The sequence below is a fragment of the Homalodisca vitripennis genome, chromosome 7 (assembly GCF_021130785.1).
Source record: "Homalodisca vitripennis isolate AUS2020 chromosome 7, UT_GWSS_2.1, whole genome shotgun sequence".
Lineage (NCBI taxonomy): Eukaryota > Metazoa > Arthropoda > Insecta > Hemiptera > Cicadellidae > Homalodisca > Homalodisca vitripennis.
Window position 1 is genome coordinate 13037299 of NC_060213.1, and position 6000 is coordinate 13043298.

The following is a 6000-nucleotide window of genomic DNA, read 5'->3' on the forward strand; positions in this document are numbered from 1 at the left end:
ACAGAATTATGAATAAAAGCTAACCACGGCTTACATACTGTACGATCTTTCAAAAGAAGCCGCGTTTGACTCCTGTGTAGCGCCTAAGGCTTCAACTTTATCTCGAAACAGATTACTTAGTTTGAAAATTAAAGGCCGTTCTGGAAATATTAGGGAATATAAAAGTGTTTTTGCATATTAAACACGAATGTTATTTAAAGATATGATGACGGGAATGTGATTGTTTTGGATTATTTAGACCTGTTTCAACTGTTTAATAAGTATTATGAATTTATGTTTTTTTCATTAGTTTTCAGTATATATTGAAAAAATATTAAAAACAGGTCCACTCTATCCATAAAAATCAATTTACCATCATGGATTGACAAAATGAAAAATATCATTTTATAACTATTATCTTACTAAAAACTGCTATGAGTAAAACTGTTTACTAAATAAGGAAGTTTTAAATTTTGCAACAAAAACTGGATGCATTGAAAAACCGAAGAAATCATTATCAAAAAATCGTTTTATAAAACCAATCTAAGTTTAAATTATTCGAGACAATCGAGATAAAGAATAAATATATCCTTTTAGTACAACTAGGCGCAAAGAAAAAAAAAAACCTCTAAATCCAATATTTTCATGAGGTTCACAAATAGAAAACATTAATTTGATTTTACGGATAAAAACATAAACAAAATTAAGAATAAAAATAGATTTTTGTATCAATTCTAGAGTTTACAAAATTAATAGTAGTTATTGTGGAAAATAATACATTGGACGGTTAAGTAGAAACTATAGTTTATATTCAAAGAACTAATACTTAATTTAAAATAAAATAATTGAAAGACAAAAATCTCACATGTTTCAGGACACAAACTTTAAACAGAAAAATATTACAATTAATGTTAATACCTTACAACGGGAGACTGACATTTAGTTTATTTATACATAGTTTAAATATATATATATATATATATATATATATATATATATATATATATATATATATATATGTATATATTTATATTCAAATGTATCCAATAATCAAATAATCATTTTTAAGATTTGAGTTAGATTAGCTAAACCAATAATGGTATAAATTCCACGGTCCGTGTTTTGAAAAAATATAGGATGATTATAATAGTGAAAGTTCTATAAAATCTACGTACAACCTTAGAATTAAATTTTAATAATGTAATAAACCTTTTAGTCTACATTTCTGTACTCGAGACCAATTTCAAACTATAAATGTAACGCAATGGTTAAGATTACCAAACAAATTGTTGTCCTGTCATGAAAAAATTTGTATGAGGAGCAGTTTATTACATTGTACAGATCCTTTAGCGTTTTTTTTGCAATTTAGAAAGCAGAGTACAATTTTTCGATACTGTAGTGGCCACTGGGACTAGCCCGAAGAGATTTTAGAAGTAATTGTGCAAGGGAGGCTAAGTATGCCTATTAAAAGTTTTAGTACATCTGAAGTTTTAGTATTTCACAGATGAAACACTTTACGCGTGAAAGAAAAACTAAAATAGATCGCACTTTTGCATTTATAATATTATCATAAAATAATAATATACACGAAACACAAATTGTACTCAGTTGATGTTCTTTTAATATTAGTCAAACATTTGCCAGATTTTCGAAAGATAATATGCAAAAATTGCACTAAACAGAATATAGTTTTTAGATCACAGTGGAAAAGAATTCGAAAAAGAACAGTAATTGCAAACATTGCTATACAAACATATTATCCATTGGAAAAAAGATAAATTTAACAAAAAACTAGATCGAAAATAAATCCTGCATTGAAGATAAAGTAAATTCTTCTAAAAGTTAGAAACAGAAAACTAATGGCCAGGTTTTTGTTAGCTGGTGAAGCTTGAGCCAATAACAAAATAAACTATAAATATAGAAACATAACTAAACGAGTTTTAACAGTAATAAAGTACATGTTTTACATATTTTGCAGGCAATAGTATCAAGAAAATTTTTAAATATCATTAAATTAAATTGCACGTTGATCCTGAATAAATACCTGTTTTTAGTGATTTTCTTCTATTTAATTAATGTGTGTGCGTGTGTGTGTTTCGTGTAGTTTGGTTCAGGTGAATCTACTGTTATAATTTCAAGTAGAATCATAATATCGGCAGAAACATGTCATTTTATATTGAAAATCACTTGCAAATATAAAATACTCAGTAATATTTTTGGCATTGAAACATGCTATCAGTGAGTTTAACACTAATTTTTTTACGACTGTATACTTCAGTTTAGAAATAAATTTAAAAAAGCACGAAAATGTTTAATTTAATGTCCAAGAGGCTGATAGAATTCTTTAAATACTGTATTTAACACTATCCAGTTCAGAGACCAAAAACTAATGTGATGTATTTAATTGTAGTGGACTGTACGTGTGATTATGGCGTGAGTAGCAATAACCTTTGTTAAGACTGGAAGTGGTGGAGGAGCCCCTTTCTCTGTACAGCAGCTACATGTGGTGATGGCTAAAAAACTTGCACTGTAATTAATGGTCTACAAATATTAATATATATTTTAAATAGAAAAACCAAATATTACTGAGACGGTATACCAAATAATTATGTGAGCGGTAAGTAGGCGTGCGTGCTATCTACGCGGATGGCGGAACGAGAATCGCCGATTTGACTTCATAAACCGTTAAAGGCGCTTCTAGTGGGATGTTAGGAAATAATAATCGTTGAGGAATGGCAATTAATTGCGTGATCAGCAAGAAATGGAGGGTATAAGGGAATCACAGGCCGCAGCTGTGAAGATCTGTGATTGAAATGTATGATGTTATGTGGGTAGACTTGTAAAAAAAAGTTTAATATTAAAAATAATAAATATATACATATGATGCCTGTAAACAACACTGCCTATCTAGATACCAGGGACGCTAAGAATTTCCATGTAACATGTGTGTGTGAGAGAAAGAGAGTTTGTGTGTGTAAAACGAAAATTTACTTGATTGATTTGTATGTTATATTAGTCCAATATATGTCAAATCGTCGAAACAATACATGAAATCGCCATAACAGAAAACAGTTCTAGGACAACACATTTAAAAAAATGTAAAAAAATATTCCAAAAATTGCTAAATATTATCTAAACTAAAAAATGGTGCTAAAAAAACTTTGCAAATAACTTCAACAGAGAAGAGGAGTACAACTTTCAAAAGTTGACAAACTTTGATACTGAAGACAATAATAATTACAAATTTTTTTGTTAAGCTTAAGTTAATCACAATAATTACTAAATACTAATTAATAAATATAACCAAACGAGTTTTAATTGTGATACAGTGAGATACAGGTAATTTAAAGGAAATAGTGACATGGAAACTAAATAAAAATAAACAAAGTATTTCACACTTCCTTATTTAATTGCTGTTAATATTGATTTTCTGTTATATGATAATTGTGTTTGTGTTACAATATTAGTAAATAAAATTCGGAATAGTTTATACCAAAAGACGTGTTCCATATCCTGTATCATTTGTATGTATTCTCTTGTAAGTATACGTTTCCGTCAGCAGGACGGGCTTGTTGTCTCAGAGATGGTAATTTGCCTTCCTTCCCCGGTATCTGATATCCGTCTATCTCAATACCCTCACCCCACGCCCGTAACGGAACAACAGACAATCTTCTTTTTGCCCTTCATTTTAAAATACTTTTGCTCCAGACATTTTTGTGTTTTCTCAATAACACACGTGTTATTTGAAATATTACATAAATAATATTAATGGAATCGAAATTCAACCTAAATTGATTTAATATAACGATGTAGATAACTATTAATTTGGTTATATAATTAAGTGAATATCTATTATTATTTCTGCTTGAGGAATAAGAAAATTTTATAAGGTTTTGAGAGCGTTTCAATAACAAATTTTAAACTATTGAATTAGATTAACTTTACTATAGGAAGTGAGAAGATTCAAAATGTGTTTTAGAGTTACAAGAAGTTTTACGAAATTATATATATATATATATATATATATAAATAGCACTTTAAAGCTCATAACACAGTGATACATGAAACAGTAAATATTGAATTTTGATGTGATAAGTTGAATATTTGCCGAAATATTTAGATGTATCTTGGTTTATAACTAAGACAAACAAACGAGAACGTTAATTGAGAAATTTTAAGTGTTTTACCTAACGTTAAAACTATATTGTGTACCTATGAATGACCTTTTCTTTGACAAATGTACATGTGGTGCAAATGATACTATTGACGGTTACTAGTTGTTACCCTTGTCTTCGCGTGTAATTTCTTGCTAAAACAGGGCCGTCGTAGGCATAAATATTATAATGACATTCTAATCCCTCCTGAGTTAGGCGGTAATCACTAAAAAATATTCCAATATTCTTGGATAATAGATTTGCCTAAAAGGCCTACTTTAATCAAAACCTAATATGTGGTATATACTATTAATTAAATCTGAAGCACGCGTTCGATATTAAATTTGTCTTGGATATCAGGATTACATTAATTATCAAGCAGTGACCATAATAAAAGAGAAATACAAAATAAGTTATGTTAATTTTAAGCGTAAAGTATGCTTTCAATACCAAAATAGTCAGAAAGTTTTAAACAGTTCAAAAAATATTTACACTCATATGATTCTGTTTTTACATTATAATTATTGCAAAGAACAGCGGATTAAAACAAACTCGTACTAATTACGCTATTAATTTTTTTTTTCAAATCTCATAGGGCTGAACTAGGAACACTTAAAAAAAAGGAAAAGGCCTGTATGATATCTAGGCACATAATAAAAATCCATGTAAAATTTCAACACAAAATGTTAAGTACACATTACCTGATTGAGTGCAGAATGCAAATGAAAGACAATTACACAGCTATTTATAACGTTTTGAATATAAATGTGTAAATACACTCATCTCTGCAACGAATATAAACAGGGAATTGCTAGTGGACTCAGCTTAGGCAGTTTCAGGAGACATACGCGAGCCAATGCTGTTTGCTCCAACCGATTTCCTGCACAGTTAATGTTTTCATTTAAATGTATCATTACACTCATCTCAGCAAAGAATATAAACAGGAGATTGCTAGTTGACTCGGGCTGAGGCAGGTTCAGGAGACATATGCGAGCCAATGCTGTTTGCTCCAACCGCTTTCCTGCACCGTTAATTTTTTCATTTAAATGTGTGATAACACTCATCTCTGAAACGAATATAAACAGGAGATTGCTAGTTGACTTGGGCTGAGGCAGGTTCAGGAGACATATGCGAGCCAATGCTGCTTGCTCCAACCGCTTTCATGCACAGTTTTTGTTTCCATTTAAATGTGTCATTACACTCATCTCTGCAACTAATATAAACAGGGGATTGCAAGTGGAATCGGTTTAGGCAGGTTCAGGAGACATATGCGAGCCAACGCTGCTTGCTCCAACTGCTTTCCTGCACAGATAATTTTTTTCATATACATTTGTCATTAAACTCATCTCTGCAATGAATATCCAAGGAATTTTGTTGCAGAACTCTTCAATTTCAGTATCGTCTAACATTGCAGTAGTGCTTTTGTCTGAGTTTTCGTTTCACAAAAAAATTTTATCGCACTTGACTTTGTTGAATCGGTTTGAGATTCAGCTAATTAAATTATTTAACTGCGTTGTTAAACTCAATCTATGTTACTTTTACGATTTTTTTCTTTGAATTTGCATTGAGGCAGAGAGTCATGCCAACTGCGTTCTTTACGATTCGTCCTTGTTGCTCAAATGAACTGGCATCGTTAACGTAGATGAAAAAGAGTATAAGACTAAAGATAGAGTCCTGTGGAACTCCATACCTTAGTATGTACAAATTGCTACAAATTGAAGTAGATTACTGAGAAACAATTCGAGTCAACTGAGAGGGATTCCTCGTATACCGTAATGCTTTAATTGACACGCTTTTTTAGCTTCGGTTGTATCTATGTAACGGAATCTTTGAGCATAATTTTCACCAATTTCCAGAAGTCTGATTA